At 49.1% G+C, this 20,264-nt stretch overlaps 1 protein-coding gene across 1 annotated transcript in view; it reads right to left on the bottom strand.

Moving 5' to 3' along the window:
* Positions 1–20,264, bottom strand: part of SPON1 (spondin 1) — a 251,331-nt gene that overhangs the window by 29,685 nt on the left and 201,382 nt on the right.

Below are 20,264 nucleotides of genomic sequence, written 5' to 3'. Positions count from 1 at the left end.
ACCATTAGCTAGCGCTGTGTCCTCTGGGAAGTCTCTTGACCTCTCTTAGCTTTCTCATCTGTGAAGTGGGATTTAAAAAGAATCTCTACGGGGGCACCTGGGTGGCATATGCATCCGACTCTTGGTTCTGGCTCAGGTTGTGATCTCGGGGTTGTGAGATCGAGCCCTGTGTTGGGCTCTGCGTTCAGTGGGGAGTCTGCTGAGATTCTTTCTCTCCCTCTGCTCCTGCCCCCCTCTCTAAAATAAATAAATCTTAAAAAAAAAAAAAAAAAAAGAGTCTCTACCACGTGGGGTTGTTGGGGGATAAAATGACATAGTTCACATACTGTGCTAATACAGTGCCCGAATAAGCACATATTAGCTACTCGTCTTACTCTCATTTACATTCAGGCCAAGATGGTATTAGAATCAATTTGCACTGCTTGAGCACAGATTGTGAAGCACACAGTTGCATCTACAAACCCACAAAGCCTCGGGAGAACACTCCCTGACTTAACGCCAAGCGCTGAGGCTCAGGGAGCATATGATGGGAGGTTTATGGAGCTGGGTTGAGTCTTGGATGGGGCCGCTGGGGGGGTAGGGCATCTTCCATTCTGGAGAATGAAGGACTTAAAGTCAGAGTAAGCAATCCAAACTTTAGACCTAAATGAAAAGCTGTTTTAACAAGTCTCTAAGGCACAGAAAGGATCTTCCAAGAATCCTTAGAGCCCTTATGCATCTCCCATAGGACTCTTTCAAACCAAGTATTTCAGGGTATTCACAGTTCATGCCTCTTCTCGATGACATTAGCACTTTTCCAAAATATGCCAATTAAAATAAAAAGCCCCAAAGAAGCCACAGGTCACTCATGTCCATCTTCATGGAGATGAGTTTTTCATTTTGCTTTTGGTAAATATACTGTGAAGATGCAGCTGTACGCAGACTTCATAGCTACTGACACCAAATGGGAAGCACACAGCCCCCAAGAGGCCGCAGGCTGGAGGAAGGAGGGCCACGTGGGGTGAATACAGGCCTGGGATGGGTTGGAGGCGGAAATCACATCGGTATTAGGAGATGCCAAGGCTGAGCAGAGCAGAGAGTAAGAATGTGGGTCCGCGGGGATTGGGTGGGGGCTGGTGTTAGAATCAACTTCACCCAACACTGACCCTCCCAGGCTCTCCAGAGCCAGCACTCAACACAGGGGGGGCTCTGGGCATCTCAGCCCTGCCCACAGTGAAGGGCCAGAGTGTGTCACCGCCTCCCGGCCTTGTTCCTCACCTCCTCTCTGGTCTCGGTGCCTGGGTCTACCCGAACCTTCACCTCCCAGTCCTGAACCACAACCTCTTTCCTCATCCTAAGGCCCCCTTTGTCTGCGGGCAGCACGGAGCATGTCTACCCTAGACCTACAATCTGGGGGTCAGCCTGGACAACCTGCCTCCTCCCTGCAGGAAGAGAAGTGGGGTGCAATCCATAGTCAGAGGGGGAGGCGATCAAAGCAAGTAGAAACAACAATAATAACAACAATGCTCGTTTTTCAGCAAGAGCATGGCTGCCCCTGGTCCACAGTTTTCTCCTAAGACCCTTGCCTTGAGGCACAGGGTCACCCAGACCCCTCCGTGAGGGCTGTGCCTGGCATCTCATGTAAAGACTCTGGCGAACGGTGCTTGGCTCCATTATTTGCTTGTCTCCTTTCCCAGAATTCCCACTTACCACCCATAAAAAATATCAACCGTGATGGCTTCCATGTCTAAAGGGAACTCTTTCATCCCTTGGTGGGTGTCCTGGTGATGAGCAGTAGGAAATGAGCCATTTTATGAGGTGATAATGGAGCTATAAGCATCTTTAAAATCAATTGTGCCCAACGTCATAGTTTCCCATGGTTTCGACAGGCTCTGGGTTTATTGGGTCATAAATAAAAACAGATGGTTCATATTGATGGTGCGCTATGGCTTGCCCGTGGTCTCATGTGGTCTACGCTGCAGAACTCTGAGGCAGGCAGGCAAATGGTTCCCATTTTTCAGATGAAGTCACTGAGATGCCTCCCTCCTCGATGCTGCTATGGTCAAGATCACGAGTGACCTCACCACTGCCAAGCGGTATGGTGCCCAGCTCCTAGCTTCCGTGACTCCTCAGCAGCGTTCGACACAGTTGGTCATTCCCTCTGCCTTGAAGCACTTTCTACCTGGCTCTGGCACCTGCTGCCTCTCCATCTCTCCTCACCCCACTGACCACTAGCCTTGGGGATGCTTCTCCATCCAGCCGGGTTCAAGCCCTTGATCCTCTTCCACGTTGCCGTCATTTCAGCTTGTCTCAGGCCTTAAAATACCGCTCTATACACAGCGATGGCGACTGAAGTTCAATCTTCTGCCTTCTATATCAACTGTTTAACCTCTTCATCTGGACACGAGTTGGTGTCTCAACCTCAACATGTCTGAAACCAAACTCTCTCCTAGCCTGGCCGCCCCCGTTCTCAGCCCACTCAGTAGCAGGGCTATCCTTCTACTTCCCGCCATCCCATCAACTCCACTTCTAAAATGTATTTGTGAGCTCACCACTGTCCATCACCCCTAGCTTGAGAGCATGCTCTCTCTTCTCTCCCCCCCCCCAAAAAAAAGCAAACCCTTGCTGGCTCCTCAACCCAGCATGCCCCCATCACTATCTGATTATGTTTTCCTCATCACATTGGATCACTGTCCAATATACTGTGGATTTTGCTTGCTTATTGATTGATTGATTGAGAGAGAGAGAGAGAGAAAAAGAGTGTGAGCAGTGGGAGGGGGAGAGGGAGATGGAGAGAGAGAATCCTAAGCAAGCTCCACGTTCAGTGTGGAGTCCCATGCGGGGCTCAGTCTCATGACCCAGAGATCATGATCTGAGCCAAAAGGAAGGGTCAGACAGTTGACCAACGGAGCCACCCTGGTGCCCCTGCTTATTTACTTTTTACAGTCTGTCTCTCCCCGCTAGACAGGGGCCCCCTGTGGGCAAGGGCTTTCGTCTGTTTTGCTCCGTGCGGAACTATCAGTATTTAGGACGTGCTTGGAGCCTGCCCAAGCAATATCTGTAGAATGACCGAGAGGCTGGAACAGGAAGGGCCGGCGTCCCCCCAGGCCTCGGTCAGCCCGGGTCAAGCGAGCCTCAGAGATCTCAGCCCTGAGCTGGCGGGCGCTGGCGGGCGGTGCGGGGTGCCAGGCACCCAGCTCTGCTGGAACTGCCTGAGCTGGAGGGAGAGGGAAGGGCCAGGACGCAGGGGCCGCTCTAGGAACCCTGGCCTGCGCCCGGGAGTTCTGGGTCGGCCTCGGGGGGACCCCCAGGGACACGGGCCGGCGGCTGTAAGGGCCACAGGACGCCTCATCCCCGGGAAGCATCGCAGGCCCCGCCTGACCAGCTATTTCAAAGCCAGAGAAGGTCTCTGAAGCCCATTAACAGACCCGCCAGAAGATGCTGTGGTTGCACAGAAGCATTTCAAATTCCATTTCTTTTTAGTTCTTGTCAAACATAGCCTGCAATTCCGATGGGGAAATTGCATCATGCCCGGAGATGACAATTTTCCTGCGAGACGGTTCTGTGCCAGCGCGTGGCATTCCCGGAGCGGGAGACCAGAGCCCGGCAGAGCCCGGCCGCGCCACCGCTCCTCAGCCCGCGTGTGACCTGGCGGGTGACCTGGCGGGTGAGGACGCGCGTCACCCGCGACCCGAGAGCCCGGCCTCCCTTCCATGTGCTTCCAGCGGCCGCAGGCATCGACTTAGCTTGTCCTTTGGTGACCGGAGTGTCAATCCTGGCTTTCACCTCCTTTTCCGGACTTTTTCATTTTGTCCTTTGTGATGCTCCTGCGAGTCGGCCCCGGGAGGGAGGGAGCTGGGGGCCAGGGGGGCGGCCTGTCTCTCCAGCCCACCCGGCCCTCTCGACCTGCTGCCCAGGCCCCCTGCCCCCCTGCCCCCCTGTCTCCAGCGATCGGGAAAACTAAGTAGCAAGGGGGCCGGGCCGGGCGAGCTCCCGACCACACGCGGGGCAGGACCTGCCAGGGAGGCCCCGCGTGGGGCTGGAGACCGGACCTGAAGGGCAGCGCCCCGCCCGTCCTGGGGGAGCCCCGCAGAGCTCTTCAAGGCACAGCACTGGGCGCCCCTCGGGCCCTGCCTGTCTCCCCCACCCCCCCTTCCTCTGAGGACAGCTTCTGGCCGGGTCTGGTCCCAGAGGCGGGCGGTAGAGCAGGGGTGGGGACGGTGTCTTCCCTGCACCCGGCACCAGCTTGGTTTGCAGGCGTGTGCAGGGGACGCCCGAGGGACGGCCAGCGGGTGAGTCCATCAGGTGACTGATCAGTGACAAGCTAGAGGAAGCCTGTGGCCCGCGTGGCCCTCCCCGGGGTCTGAGGACCCTTGTGAGCGCCGTGGGACCAGGATGCCACCGCAGGGTCTGCAATCAGGACAGTGTGACCCGACGCACGTGCTCAGAGGGCCCCGCTGCCTGCTGCCGCGGGAGGGTAACCGCTAGTGGGGCGGGGGGGGGCACTGGAGCAGGGGAGAGCGATGGGATCTCGGGAGACAGCGGCTGCAGGGCATTATTTTAGAGGGAGACGCAAAAGGACCTGCTGACGGATGGGGGTGTGAAACAGAGGGGTCAAGGATGACTCCAAGGGGGCGTGTCTAGGCGGCGGCTGGATAGATGAGGCTGGAGTTCAAGGGACACGTCCAAGCTGGAGATAGAAATTTGAAAGCCCTCGGCGTATAGGTAGCATAGTCACAGGACAGAGAACCTGGGGACTGGGAGGACAGAGGTGGCAGGGACAGCAGAGAGCCTAACGCAGGACAGCTAGAGAGGCGGGAGGCACTAGGATGTGCCCCAGGGCACATCTGCGAAGCCCTTGTGCTGCTCCCCCCCCCCCCCCCCCCCGTGCCCCTACTACATTCCTGGTCCCCTGCTGCCCCTGCCATCCCCGCTGTCCCCTGCTGTCCCCACTATCCCCTGCCGACCCCCGTCCCCCTGCCGTCCCCACTGTCCCCTCCCCTGCCCCCCTGCTGCCCCACCGCTACTGTCCCCTACTTGCTCGCTGCTGCCACCGCTGCCCCGCCCGTCATTTGCTGAAAATGCAAAACCGAGGCAGGGTTGGGAAAGCTGGGCGGTGAGGTGGGCGGAGGCCCGGAGCGGGCAGGAGCAGCAGGGCCACGTGGTCACTCTTTAAAAGGTGAGTGACACTCAGGCACGTGTGATGTGGAAGGTATAACCTCCTCCAGAAAGAGAGGCTGCTGCTGCGGGGCGAGGGGGCGCACTTCCCGGAGTGGGGTCCTGATCCCGACCCGGTGGAGGCGCGGCCCCACCCGAGCTGCAGGAGGGAAGAGCAAGGGCTGGTGCAGTGGCAGCCGCTGGTGAGCCGAGGCTACGGGCGTGGGGGGCAGAGGATGGGGGACAGCAGCTGGGGGAGCAGCGGCTGGGGGGACAGAGGATGGGGGACAGCAGCTGGGGGGGACAGTGGCTGGGGGGGACAGCAGCTGGGGGAGCAGCGGCTGGGGGGACAGAGGATGGGGGACAGCAGCTCAGGGGGGACAGCGGCTGGGGGGAACAGAGGATGGGGGACAGTGGATGGGCGAGCAGAGGCTGGGGGGGACAGTGGCTGGGGAGAGCAGCGGCTGGGGGGCAGCGGATCTGGGGTGGGCCAGCAGCTCGGGGGGGGGGCAATGGCTGGGGGTGGCAGTGGATGGGGAGGCAGAGGCTCAGGGAGGGCAGATGATGGGGGAGCAGCAGATCCGGGAGGGGGGCCAGGGCTGGCGGGGGCAGCGGATGGGGGGGCCTGCACCGCGGTGGCTGCAGACAGAGCCCCAAACAAGCTGGAAGCCAAGCCTGCCTTCCCCAGCGGGAGGCCCACCTGCACGACCACAGCTACCCCGTGCCAGGCTCCCATGGGCGCTCTGGGGACTGCAAAGGTGTGGGCTTGCAGAAGTGGGGAGGTGGGGAGGTGAGGGCGCTGGGCAGGCCCCCCATCCCCCCCAAACTGCTCGGGTGTTCCGACATTCATGCCAGTGCACGTGAGCAGGGACAGGTAGGTACTGTGTCCCAGGAGAATGACCTCACCTATTAAAATAAGGTCTTTAAAATAAAAAAGAAACCCAACATAACCATATTATAGGATGTTAGAAAAAGAGAGGGTGTGTGTGAGAGATGCAAAAAAGAAATATCCATTATTCCACCATCCCTACCAGCAGCTACTATCAATTCATCGTTACATTTGTATGTTTTCATCACAGAGTTGAAATCTGAGCTGCCACACACACACACACACACACAATTTCTTTACCCTTACCATTTCTTTGCACAATAGTAGCTAGATTATTATACAAATAGATGATTACACAAATTGTCTGTATCCTTTCTAATTTACTATATTTCAGAGATGATCTTATTTGTGATATAGCTGCTTTAATGATGACTTCAAAGACCACAGAGCAGGGGCGTCTAGGTAGCATTGTCAGTTAAGGGACTGACTCTTGGTTTCTTTTTTTAAAAATATTTAATTTATTTATTCATGAGAGACACACACACAGAGAGAGGAAGAGACAGGCAGAGGGAGAAGCAGGCTCCATGCAGGGAGCCCGACATGGGACTCGATCCCGGGTCTCCAGGATCACGCCCTGGGCTGAAGGCAGGCGCTAAACTGCTGAGCCACCCAGGGATCCCCTGACTCTTGGTTTCAGTTCAGGTTGAGATCTCAGGGCCGGGAGATCAAGCCTGGCATTGGCCCCATGCTCAGCGCAGAGTCTGCTTAAGACTCTCTTCCTCTCCCTCTCCCCCCCTGCCCACACGTGTTTCTCTCTCCCTAAAATAAACAAAACAAAACAAAATAAAATACTATAGAGCAAAGTAAAAAAAAGATACAAAAGCATACATGTGTGTGTTTTTACACTGCTCCATGGTCTTTGGGTTCATCATTAAAAGAGCTATGTCACTAATGAGATGATCTCTAAAATTTAGAGGACTTCTAAAATAGAGAGCAAGGTAGAAGCTTCGGGTACCACCCTGTCAGCTTGTTTTGTTGGGTCCTTAAATATCATAACATTTCACTTCGTCTCCCTTCATCCACTGATTTCCAGAAAAAGCTTTCAGATTATTAAGTAATGAAGCTGCAAATGACCTGGTCGGTGGAGAAATAGGTGTGCCTTAAGGTGCGTGCTCAGCCCCGTTAGCATCAAATAAGGTTCCAGAAAGGCTGCTTTCTTAAATAGTGCTATTTAAATGCAAAGGAACAGCTTCAATAAGCTGTAAAACCTTAACCCTTCTCATTCCTGAGAACCTCTGGGCGGCCCGTCCCATGTCATCACAGAGGTTCAGGGACACTGGGGAGGTAACAGGCGAGGCTGTGCCTTGCGGCTGACACTAGAGGGGTGTCCCTACCTCAGGGATGTAAGAGCTGGCCTCTGCCAGGCTTCCCATGGTAAGGGCAGTTTCCCTGCCTGTGAAGACCAGCTCTGGCCCCCGGACAGGAGTTAAAGAGCAGCGTGGTTCACGTCTTGGCTCAGCCACTTACATACTTACGTACGTTGGGGGAAATCGCTTGTCCTCTCTGAGCAGATTCCACATGCATAAAACACGGATTTAGTGAGCTCCTTTTATGGGTCAGAGACTATGTTGGGCACAGGGCATAGGGCAGTGGACAGGTGACACAGTCCCAGCTCTTGTGGGCAAAGTAGATGAATAATAATACCCGAGGATTGAGGGAGATGGGGTAAGGGAAGGGCCAGGAGGATGGCCAGGACGATAGCTGAGATTACCTAGTTACACCCCCACGTCTCCACCTCCCTTCCTTCTGTGTAACTGTCCACTTGTAGCCACTTATCTCTGTCCCCTCAAGCAACTCTTCCTCTGAAAGGCCTAATTCTTTTTGAGTAGAAACTTATATATTTAAGGTGTACGACACCCTGTTTTGACATATATATACAGGCCGACCCTGGAGATGCTGTGGGTTCAGTCCCAGACCACTGCAATAAAGCCAATATCACAATAAGGGGGGGTCAGATGAAGTTTTTGCTTTCCCAGTGCATATAAAAGTTATGTTTACACCACACTGAAGTCTGGTAAGGGTGCAATGGAATTATGTCCAAAAAAAAAACCAACAATGTGCAAAATCAAAACATAATTTATTGCCCAAAAATGCTAACCATCCTCTGAGCTTCCCGAGAGTCACAATCACTGATCACCCTAACAGACATAATTGTAGTGAAAACGTTTGGAGAGAATGACCAAAAAGTTACCAAAAAGAGACTGACCCAAAAGTGACACAGAGACACAAGGTGAGCAATTGCCACTGGAAAAGTGATGCTGAAAGAGTTGCTCAATGCAGGGCTGCCCCAAACCTTCAATTTGTTAAAAAAAAAAAAAAAAAAAACAGTTTCTGGGAAGCACAGTAAAGTGAAGTGCAATAAAACGAGGCATGCCTGCACATAGTAACATGGCTACTGCTCTCAAGCTCATTCACTTATTCATCTCTTCACGTAGTTACCTTTTTTTGTGTGTGGTAAAAGCACTAGAAATCTACTCTCTTAGCAAATTTCTGGTATAAAATACAATATTTTATCTTATTTATTGTTATTTTTTAAGGATTTATATATTTGAGAGGGAGAGAGAGGGAGCACCAGTGTGTGTGTGGAGGGGCAGAGAGAGAGAGGGATAATCTCAAGCAGAGTCCCCTCGGAGCATGAGGTTGGATGTGGGGCTCCATCTCCCAACCCTGAGATCACGACCTGAGCCAAAATCCAGGGTCAGATGCTTACCTGACTGAGCTACCCAGGTGCCCCCCGATACAGTATTTTAAACATAGTCATGGTGCTGGACGTTAGATCTCTAGACCTCGTCATCCTACATCACTGTAACTTTGGACCCTTTGTCCAACATCTTCCATTCCATCTCTGATGCCCCCAGATTGTCTTTTTCCATCATCTCAACCATGTGGCATTATTATTATTTGCATGATTATTTGTTCACTTGCGTGTCTTTCCCACCAGAGGTATCCAGCAAAGCACCCATCTCATAGTAGGTGCTTAGTCAAATATACTGAATGTCCAGTAAATGAAAGCTTTTATTCTCCCCAATTTTTCTCTTTATTTGAAGATCACATCACCTAGCAGTGCCAGGCAATTTCAGCAGCCAGGATGTGTTCGTGTTCATCCCACTGCCGCTCTGTACAACTTTACTGTGGACCGTGATGCTCTGCCTAGATCCCTCTTCAGCTGCTGGGAAAGCTGCAGAAATGCGGCTCTCAGTTGTCAGTTCTTTTGGGGGGAGTGCATTGGCTGGATAAAACCGCCTCGTGTGATGTTGGCAGAGGCCTTCTTTGGGTTTGCAACATAGCTCAGCCTCTCCCTCTGCTCATCCCTGCCTGCAGCAGCCCTCCCTACCCCCTCGACCCCCTTGCCACCCCAGGTGTGGTTCCCAGGAGCTTTCCCTAACTTCATGCATGCCAATCTGGACTCTTCCCACTGCCCAGAGAATCCAGCTGCTACAGTTAGTGAAAAAACAAAACAAAACAAAACAAAAACCAGAGTTGGCACATCAATGACATTCTCGCCGGGTTAAGATCAAATGATGCGTGAGCTGTCAGTGGTCGGAGAGGTTAGTTAGGCCAAGGGACAGGCATAGCCAACTCTGAAGGACCCTGTCAGGGCAGCCAGCATCAAATCTGGATTGTGAGCCGTCAATTTCAACAAAACAGCATCACCCACCATGTTCGAGCAATGTTCCTAATTAGCATTTTAAAAGGTTTGTAGTTTGTGTTCGTATTATTATCCTTATTTTGCTTTTATGGTCATATGAGAGCTATAAGCATAAAGAGTTAATATCCAGTTATCTTTGCATACATTTAAATAATATGATAATGAAAATAATTATAACTCAACCCTGGGGGTTTGTGAGCTTACACATGCCCTTTAAAAAAGGTCCGTACATTACTTGGGTTTGGGAATGATCTAATTTTGCAAGAGCTTGGTACGAAGAGCTTGGGTTTTAGAGGCTCTGTGGCTTAACCATGCAACCTTAGACGCGTTATTTAATTCTTTGAGCCTTGATTTTCTCGTTCTGTAGAGCGGTCTAATGATAATGACCTTCCAGGCTTGCTGCAAGATATAAATGAGCTACAAAGGAATGCAGAATGCTCGCACAGTTCCTGACACACAGTAAGTGCTCAGTAAATGGCAGCAGGCAGGAGAGGCTTAACCAGGAGAGAATGTACCTTTCTCCCCGCCTGGAGAAGCCCTGCTGTCTGCAACCATCCTTGAAAGATAGCAGGAGGATGGAGTTTTATTTTTATTTTTAATATTTTTATTTTTTAAAGATGTTACTTATTTATTCATGAGAGACACACACAGAGAGAGAGAGGCAGAGACACAGGCAGAGGGAGAAGCAGGCTCCCTGCAGGGGAACCCGATGTGGGACTCGATCGCAGGAACCCAGGATCACGACCTGAGCTAGAGGCAGACGCTCAGCCACTGAGCCACCCCGGCGTCCATGGAGGATGGCGTTTTAGGTAAGTTACTTCTGACAGGGGGTCAGAGTTCAATTTGCTTCAGAGTACAAGCAAGCAAGCAAGCAAGCAGACATGAAAGTCCCAAGGCACTCAAAAGTGAAAGGTTAAAAATAGAAAACTCAAAAGAGCGATGACCTAAATTTAAATTCAGGGAATTTTACGCTCAAGGATCATTCAGTAAATATCCCCAAGGTAGGCTGACCAGTGCCCCCACCCCAGATGTCCATGTTCTAATCCCTGGAACCTGCGAATGTTACCTTATGACCAGAAGGACTTGGCAGATGTTATTTTAAGGATCCCGAGATAGGGAGACTACCCTGGATTATTCAGGAGGCTTGCAATATAAGTGTCCTTGTAAGAAGGAGGCGCAGGTTTGACTATAGAAGATGAAGGCAGCGTGAGGATGGAAGCAGAGGTTGGAGTGATGAGGCCACAAGCTACGGAATGCTGGCAGCCTCTGACATTCTGGAAGAGGCAAAAAGCCTTCTGGAGCCTCCTGAAGGAACCAGCCTGGCTCCCATCTTGATGTTAGCCCTGTAAGACCCATTTTGGAGTTCTGATCTCTACATGTAAAGGGAATATATTTATCCTGTCTTAAAATACTTAATCTGTGCTAATTTGTTGGAACAGTATTAGGAACTCATACTCTTCCTATAGACCCTACTTGCCCTTTTTTTTTTTTTTTAAGATTTTATTTATTCACGAGACACAGAGACAGCAGCAGAGACACAGGCAGAGGGAGAAGCAGGCTTCCTGCAGGGAGCCTGATGCAGGACTGGATCCTGGGACCCCAGGATCACGACCTGAACTGAAACGCAGACGCTCAGTGGGTCTAGTGAAGATGTGGTAATTAAGACCAGTTATTAGAAGGGAGGAAAGGAAGGAATAGCACCGAGTCCCAAGAGCTGATCTGAGTCCTGTCCCTCCAGCTGTGTGGCCTCAGCTTCTTGGAGCCTCCTTGTCTCCATCTCTACAAGGACACTCGAGTTAACCCATAGGCCCCTTGTGAGGATTACATGCTAGTACACTTTTTGTACCATAAAACTATGTGAACTCTTTTCATTATCATTATAATTACCTTTTTTAAAAAAAATTTCAAGTTGAAGATTGTAATCGAGATGCTACCTCTGAGAAGATGCCTAATGGTACATAAAATGTCCGTCTGAGGCGACTCCATGGACATGTGACCTAGGCATGACTATTCCATGTTTTGGAGCATAAAGCTGAAAAATTTCAGTTCTTGGACCTGTGTGTAGTTCCCACTGAATTGCGCTAAATTTCACCCAAGGCCTCCCAGCAATTCCTTATTTTTCCATCCCAGGCGGAGAGCCTATTGTCACTTGGACTTCTCTTTGATGAGATGTTGGTTTTCTAAAAAAGAGAATATCAATAATCCAATCACCTCTAACTACTGGGTACTTTTCCTGGACTTGAAGCTTCCTGAAATAAAAATCATGGGGAGAATCTGTGCTTGAAGAGATCACAATAAAAATGACTGTGATTTTTCAAACTCAAGACTGTTCACATGTCTCTGGTCTGTCTTCGTTGGTACAATCTTTCAAAGCAAAAGGAAGAAAATAAAGACCTTCAAAGTTTGAGGTTGGATCCTATCAACAATATTTTCCCCCAATTTGTAATTCAATTGAGCATTTCCCTACTTAGGTAGTAAGGAAAGAATTGCTGTTTTGATTGAAACTATGTGTAGTTTGGGTTTTTTTTTTTTTTTTAGAAAACATTTTTATGATGGATTTTTTTTCTTATTACAAAAATATGCTCATTGTGGAACATTCAGAAAATTGAGATAGGCAAAAAAGAATAATATGGAGTCAACTTGTAATCCCACCACCCACAGCTCGCCACTGTTACTGCTTCCATTTTATTTTATTTATTTTTTAAAACTGTTTCCATTTTAAACTGAAAAAGCATACTTCCATGCCTGAGTGTGACACACGTGGAATCACCAAAGCAGCTAATTCCAAGGATAATAGGAGCCTGGATTCTCTATTCCTCTACATGGTCAGGCCCCGCTGTGAGGGAGGGGAGTTGGCTCAGGAAGTCTGAGAAATCACAGGCAACACCTTGCGCCCTCACGTGAGTGCCTGGGCCTTCTAACTGCCTCCTGCCTCCAGGGCTCCTCTCCTGCTCCCACTCCAGTCCCTCGTGGGGACCTTTCTAGAGCATACATTGGACCGGCCCACTCCGCTTCTTGAACTCCTTCCTTTGGCTTTAGGGATAATGTCCGAATTTTTTAGCATGGAACCCAAAGCTCATGCTTCGGGCCTGCCTGCCCCTCCAGCTTCGTATCTCCTTCCCCCACCTCCCCTCCTCCCATAATCCCCGTCACCACCACCTTCACCTTCATCACCAACCCGGCCACCAAGTATTGGCTGTGGTCTCCGTGTGAGGTTCCACCTCAGCTCATCTGCACGCCAACAGTCCTCTAAGGTGGGGTTTATGGATGAGGCTTGAAGAAACCCAAAGATTCAGTCCCCTGCATGTGGCTAATAGGCAAAGGGGCCAGAACCTGAGCTTGGTGTCCTCCGATGGCAAAGCATCAGCATTAGGATACCCACGTCCCTACTGAACTACCTGAAGTTTCTTGAACCAGAAATGCTTTTTACAAGCTACTGTTCCTTTGCATAAGCCATGATCTCCCGAGGGTGCCTCTTCGCTCTTTCTCACCCACCTATTGCCTCCTTATCTTTCAGGATGCTGCTTAAGTCTTTGGTTTGGCGTAGCTGCCCCTCCTCTGTGCAGCCAAGGTACCTCAAATTTTTTTTAAAGATTTTATTTATTTATTCATGACAGACACAGAGAGAGGCAGAGACACAGGCAGAGGGAGAAGCAGGCTCCCTGTGGGGAGCCTGATGTGGGACTCGATCCCAGGACCCTAGCATGACGGCTTGAGTTGGAGGCAGACGCTCAACCACTGAGCCACCCAGGTGCCCCCAAGGTACCCCAATGTTGACCTTGGTCATGGGATCCACCTTACTGAACTGTAGTTACCCTTTTACAGGCATGTATCCCCCCCACCCAGGTGTGAGTGCCTCAGTGTGGGGGGTTGTGTCTCATTCACCTCTCTCTCCCTCTTTCCCACTGGCTAGCACAGGATTTGGGAGATAATAAAGACAAGTTTGTTTAATAAATGAATGAATGGGCAGCAGCTCTTATAGACTTCAAATAGGTTTCAACTGATCAAAACTTGATTTGCTTATAATGTTCGTGCCAGAAGTAGCTCAGAGAAATAAGGAAAATGAAACCCAGAATTCTTCGCCACCACATCCCTTGCCAGGCTGGAGCCAGATGAAAGAGCCCATCATTTGTAACTAACTGCTGATCCTCCGCGAGGCGGAGGGAGCTGGACTCCCTGACCTTTCCTTGCTGTGTTTAAGTCTCGACACTTGGTCATTTTGTCATCAGGATAAGGTCCAGTGGCAGGTGAAGGGTAAGAGAATATGCCACCCCCAAATATGCCTCTTTGGCACGAAGATTATTTTGAGAAACTGCAGACACAGAAGAAGCACTGAAAATAGAATAAAAGTTACCCTTTTGCAAAGGAAAATTACATTTAGAGAGGGGACCTGTGCCAGCAAGAGAGCTATTACTAGAGATCGTATTTTCATCTAAGAGACATATCTGCATTGCAGGGCAAATTTTGTTTATCATATATTTCCTCTTCTCACCTTCTTGTGCTTGTCTTCCTCCCCTATGAAGCCCCAGGCCCTTATTCCTTTCCTTAGCTTCAAGATGGCCTATAAGCCTCAATGACCCGGCTGCCTTTTGACATAATATATCTGTAATTAAATCTTTTTTTTTTTTTTTTTTTACTCTTGTGAATCTTCCTTTTATTACAGGGGTGGGTGGGAATGTCTTAGTCAAGAACCTAAATGGGTAGAGGAAAATCATTTTTCCTTCCTGACACAGGGCACCTGGCTTTGGAAATTCTTGAGAGGCAAGGAACAGAGGCAGGAGGGAGAAAACTATGTCCAGTGAACTACATTTCAGGAGTGGGGAGGCAGGGAGGTAGGGAATGCGGGTTGAGGTGCAAGGGTGGACACAGGATTGGGGGGCCTTCTGCTCAGTTTCATGTTCACAAAAGCCTCAGATTAAAATCGGGTATGATTCCAGAGGTCACAGAGATACACCAAACAGGGCTGAATGAAGAAGTGCATCTTACATCTTTTAACACGTCCTGCTCCTGGCCAACCCCACCTCTGGTGAAGTATAAATCTTGTAAATGATCTTGAGATGGGCACAATTTTATTGTCTTATATATATTTTTGTTATAGCATTACCTCAATATACTAGTCAGTCCTTAGTATAGCATTTCCTTCCACTTTTTAATATGTTGCAAACTTAAAAAAAAATGGGGGTAGCTTGACTTCTGAGAAGCCCAGGTTGTGTTGTAGGATCTGAGTGAGACCCCTACTCCTTGGGCAGAAGCTGGTTTGCTTTTTGGAGACAAGTAAAGGGGTGGGTGGTACTGTGGTGTTGGGAGCTCACTTATCTGGCTCACCTGAGCTGACTGGAGCCACCTCTTCTCAACTCTGTTCAGTGACATCATGTTAGTAGCTTGCAATTGGCCATGGTGGGAGTATTTACATGATAGAAATTGGCAAACACTACAAACCAAGGCCTTTCTTTCTTTCTTTCTTTCTTTCTTTCTTTCTTTCTTTCTTTCTTTCTTTCTTTCTTTCTTTCTTCTTTCTCTTTTTCTTTCTTTCTTTCTTCTTCTTTCTTTCTTTCTTTCTTTCTTTCTTTCTTTCTTTCTTTCTTTCTTCTTTCTTTCTTTCTTTCTTTCTTTCTTTCTTTCTTTCTTTCTTTCTTTCTTTCTTTCTTTCTTTCTTTCTAATGGTTAAACACTTACTAGCCTATCACTGGTGGTGGGAAAGGGGATGACAATCGTAAGCTGGAGGCTGATGGTATTTTTCTGGCTTCATGATGGCAAACATGAGGGAGGAAGGACTCACTACATTCACCTGGTGTCAAGATGTAGGGAGCAACCAGATTCCATAGGCAGGGGCTAAATGCCAGTGCTCCCCAACCTGGCTGTGCTTCAGAATCAGCTGAAGACTTTTTTATGTCTACTTGTGTTCAAATCCCACCTGGGAGCTACTGAATGAGAATCTGTGGGTGGGGCACAGGAATTTGTAGTCTTAAAAATATTCTGAAAAATGGTTCAGGTCAATGGAAACTTTGTTATGTGTCTCAAGGTATTAAGATGCCTCAAAAAGAAGATGATTGGGATGCCTGGGTGGCTCAGCAGTTGAGTGTCTGCCTTCAGCTCAGGGTGTGATCCCAGGATCCGGGATTGAGTCCTGCGTCAGGCTCCCTGCATGGAGCCTGCTTCTCCCTCTGTCTGTGTCTCTGCCTCTCTCTCTGTGTCTCTCATGAATAAATAATTAGAATCTTAAAAAAAAAAAAAAGATTTCCCAAACAGATCTCCTGCCTCTTCACATAAGGCCTCTGTCAACCTGTCACAGCTTGATGAGATCTGGGTTATGATGGAGGTAGTGGTACAAGGCCTAAACAAGAAATAGGCTGTAGAATGTTCCACTGGGAAAATGAATGGCATGAAAGCATTTTTTTTGGACTTCCATAAAGCTTTATCAGGCTTACTTCTTTGATTTGGACTTAGCCCATTGTATCACCTGCCTCTGAATTCCTGACTTACTTTACGGGGCAACAAAAAACCTCCTGGGGCCCACAGGATTCCAGCACCCATAATAGCTGGACGTGGTCCCAGTCCCAGTGAAAACTGCTGACTTGGTTTGGAGAAGACAGTGATCTCAGGGCTAAAATCTTCAGTGAAGGTTGTGAGTGACCAGAAGGCTGGGAGATGGAGACCAGGAGGACAGAGGCAGGGTGGGTGGGTGTGACGAGCCTCAAAAGAGCATGGTTCTATCTAGGAGGTGAGGTGAGAGAAGGTGATGGAGATGAAGCAGAGCCTCACCCCTCCTCTTGCTGTGAGTTCTATGGGGTGTGGAAGAATTAATGCCCTTTGTTTGGGACAATGAGGGGGCGGGCATGGAAACCAGGTGTTTGAGAAGTAGAAAGAGAGCTGTCATGGGGTAGGGATGTACGGGAGCTTTACATGACACATCAGGCCACCTAGACATCTCTCACTGCCCAGAAGGGCAATGAGTCCGCCCAGAGTGGGGATCTGGCTATCACCACCACGGTTGTCCTGCTCCACATTACTGTGTTCCATTTGCATAACTTATCACCCTGCATCATAATATTTTAAAAATGTCTTTATATCCTAAATCCAAACTCTGAGTGTAGTGAAAACAGCTGAGACCTTGAAATAAGTCAGGTCTAGGTCTGAATTCGGATTCTTTCCCTTTCTAGCCATAAGGCCTCGGGCAAGTCATTTCACCAACCTGACCCTCAGTTTCTTTAGGTATAAAATGGGTATAGTAACTTTATCTACCTCATGGGCTGTAGCAAAGAAAAAATTGGATATTATTTGGAAGCTCCCACTGTGTTGTCGGAGATATAGAAAGTTCTCTGTAAGCCCTGACCCTCCCTCCTTGACCAAATCATCTTTGTTTCTTAATGGTCTGAACCATTTGTGGTTTCGTGAAGGTACACAAACTATGTAGGTTGAATGAATGAGTTGGTTGAGGGAATGAATGGGTAAGTGAATTAATGAATTAATGAATGATGGTTAATTTTCAGAAAGATATGGTTGAGGAAACTCATGGCACTCTGCCATGGCTGAAAGGACTTCTCTTGCAATTCTTTCAAACATTTAGGCCAGGCCAGGTCCTTTGTCCTATTTCAAGGTCAGGGCTATTCCTTTGTTCTGACCTTGGCATAATGAGCCATGAAAAGCTTGCAGCTTTTTTTCTATTTTAATCCTTCCGTCCATTTAATGGGCTATATTTTCTCTGGAAACAGTGGGGTGAACATCACCAAGATAATGGGTAATAACATTAACATTATCACCACTGGCATGATCCAGATATTATTCAATTAAAGTAATAACTCCTAATGCAGGATGAATTGTTTTTATCCTAAGAATCCAATTCAGCCATCAGCTCACCATCATATTCAAATGACAGAAATTACCTTTAAGTCATAGATCTATAATGTGATGTTGAAATGATTTCTAGTTATATTTTATGATGCTATATTACAGACATTTTTAAGGTCAGAGTGTATAGAGCTTGTCGTGTTTTCATTTTCTATCACCAGGTAATTTGAAATCCTTTTCAAATACATAATGAACAAAAATTAGAAATTTGGGGAGTGAAATCACTTCAAAGGCATGCTTAAAACAACTTAAAAATTCACCTTACTGAGAATAAAAAAGAAGAGAGTCTGGTTCTTATTTAATTTTAACACTGGCCCTCTGAAGACGGAGATGGGGGAGAAAAATCCTCTTCCTACAGTTGAGTTCAAGAGCTGTGTCACCTAGGATGTTGGCTGGACTGTGCGCAGAGGGGGTCAGTCAGAGGGCTGACTCGTGCTACCCAAACTCTCAAGATGTAGAAGATGTACCCAACGGTGAGAAATACAGAAACGACGCAAGGTTTATGTAAACCCATGAGTGCTGGGTGGCACAGCCTCCTGGTGTAGCAAAGCCTTTTTGAGAAGCTATAATCTTAAGTGTGGTTGCCTGGGGAGCACAGAGTGGAACCTGATGGCTTTAATGGACAGAGTCACAGAGCTCTCTTAGTCAAATGCGCTTACCCCCATTATGGGGGAGCCCTGTTGTAGATCAAAGCATCATGCCTGTGGGTCATGGCACCTACTCCCTTGGCCTGCACAGGAGACCTCGACCAACTCCTTCTCTCTGACCACCTGCTTTCTAAGAGGCTATGAAGACCACTCCCTTCTCTCTGCATCTTCCCTCTGCCAGGCCACAGGACGATACAAACAGGTGGCAGCTTTATAACAAACATATGACTTTAGAGGACACACCCTAGTTGCAGTGGCTGGAGTCTGGCCATCCCCCACTCATGACCAGATCTCAGGACCATTCCTTCTGCACCCATTCTTCCTCCTTCAACTCTGAGAGGGTTGCTCTCCTCGTGATGGGGGCCCCTCACCATAGCCCAATACTACTGTCTACACTCTCACTTAGAGAGAGAGGCTCACCGGGGACGGCTTGCCCCTCACAGCCTGAACTTGACTGTCAGCGTTTTCTAGCGAGGAGGAATTCCCTGCTGCTTTTCAATAACGTTGAATGTGACCGCAGCAGGTAGGAGCCCAGCAGCGAGAAAGAAACAGGAAGGTCCCATAAGTTAACGTGTGGAAGAAGAAATCTATATTTATTCTGGTTCTTCTAAGGGAGCTAGATGAATGGCTGCCAGCTTAGGTGGCAGTGGGTGTGGGACAGGCTGGGGAGCAGCGTGGCTTTCTGCACCCACCCAGCATGAAAAGAGCCGGAAGGCAGCAACAGCTCATGGAAAGTTCCAGAATAGGGCCCAATTCTTCCTTTGCTAAGGCCGTGCTCAGCTCCCACCTAACCCACTGACTGCTTTGTTCCTTTTCCACAGCCCAGAGCAGAATCTAGTCCTTCGCCATCCAGGATTCACAAAACAAAATATTCTACCCAAATGGTCAACAGACAGAGTCCATTTCAACTTCACCTGTAACTGGGCAATTATGACAGGGCAAAAAAAAAAAAAAAAAAAAAGAAAAGAAAAAAACCCCAAACAACCTCCCACCCCCACCCCCCCAGAGACTGGCTTTTCTAGGCTGTTCCTAGTGTGGTTCTGATCTGCCCTGAGAGTCTCTCACACAGCCCTCCTTGTGGCCGTGGACTGAGCCGAGGGGTGGAGGAGGCATGGCTCAGGGAACATTTCACAGGTCCGTGGGCGATCCGTTTGCCTGCCTGTCACCAGGGCCAGAGATATATTGGCTGCGAGGATGCACCTACCACCTGAATGCCTCTAGAACAAATGCCCCTCTGATATTTGGGGCTGACACCTCATTCGTTCGCCACCCATTGATTAGGTGTCCACCCTGTGTACCAGGCGCTGGGAACACAGAGATGATTAAGACATGGTTCTTGCCCTCCAAGAGCTCATATTTCATCAAGGCGACAGACGGAACACACAGTGACAAGTCAGGGAGATATGGGCCGGCCCCAGGAGCCAGGGCTGCTCTAAGGAGGGGAGGAGCTACTCACTCTTTCTAGAGCAGCTGGCTCTCTGCACGTATTTCACAAACACCTGACTGATGCACTCAGGATGCAGACCCTTGGGGGTAGGGGGCTAGGATCTGGGAGGTATTTGGCTTTCCTGAGTCTCTGACCTTCCATCTTTTTGTAAGGAATGGTTCTGAGAGCCACTCGTGGCACAGACGTGACTAAGTCAGTAAGACTCTGGGGGCCGTCACCAAACAATATAGAAGAGGACAGGCGTGCATTGGTTTCTGCACACACTATGAGCTGCAGTGTGGATGTGAACCTTATATTCTCTGTTTCTCCAACACCGAGGCTGGTGGTCTGCAAACTTGAATGCATGTCAGAATCACCAGGTGGGCTTGTGAAAGCAGAGTAGTGGGACCCCCCCACCCCCGTTCTGATTCAATGGGGCAGGGGGATGGGGCCTGAGGAGAATCTGTAGTCCTCATAAGATCCCAGGGGATAGCTACGGACCTGGGTAGTGCCTGGCACGGAGTAAGGGTTCAATCAATGATGGGGTTAATAGTATTAGGCACTGTGCTTCGTGCTTTACATAAACCAGCTAACTTAACCTTCAGAACAGCACGATATGGTGGGGATTGTTACTATTTCCCTTCTCTTAGACACGAGCAGGTGTAAAGA

This window comes from Canis lupus, chromosome 21, assembly GCF_003254725.2.
Source record: "Canis lupus dingo isolate Sandy chromosome 21, ASM325472v2, whole genome shotgun sequence".
Lineage (NCBI taxonomy): Eukaryota > Metazoa > Chordata > Mammalia > Carnivora > Canidae > Canis > Canis lupus.
Note: the sequence above shows the minus strand (reverse complement) of the source record. Positions and strands in the feature narration are given on the sequence as shown.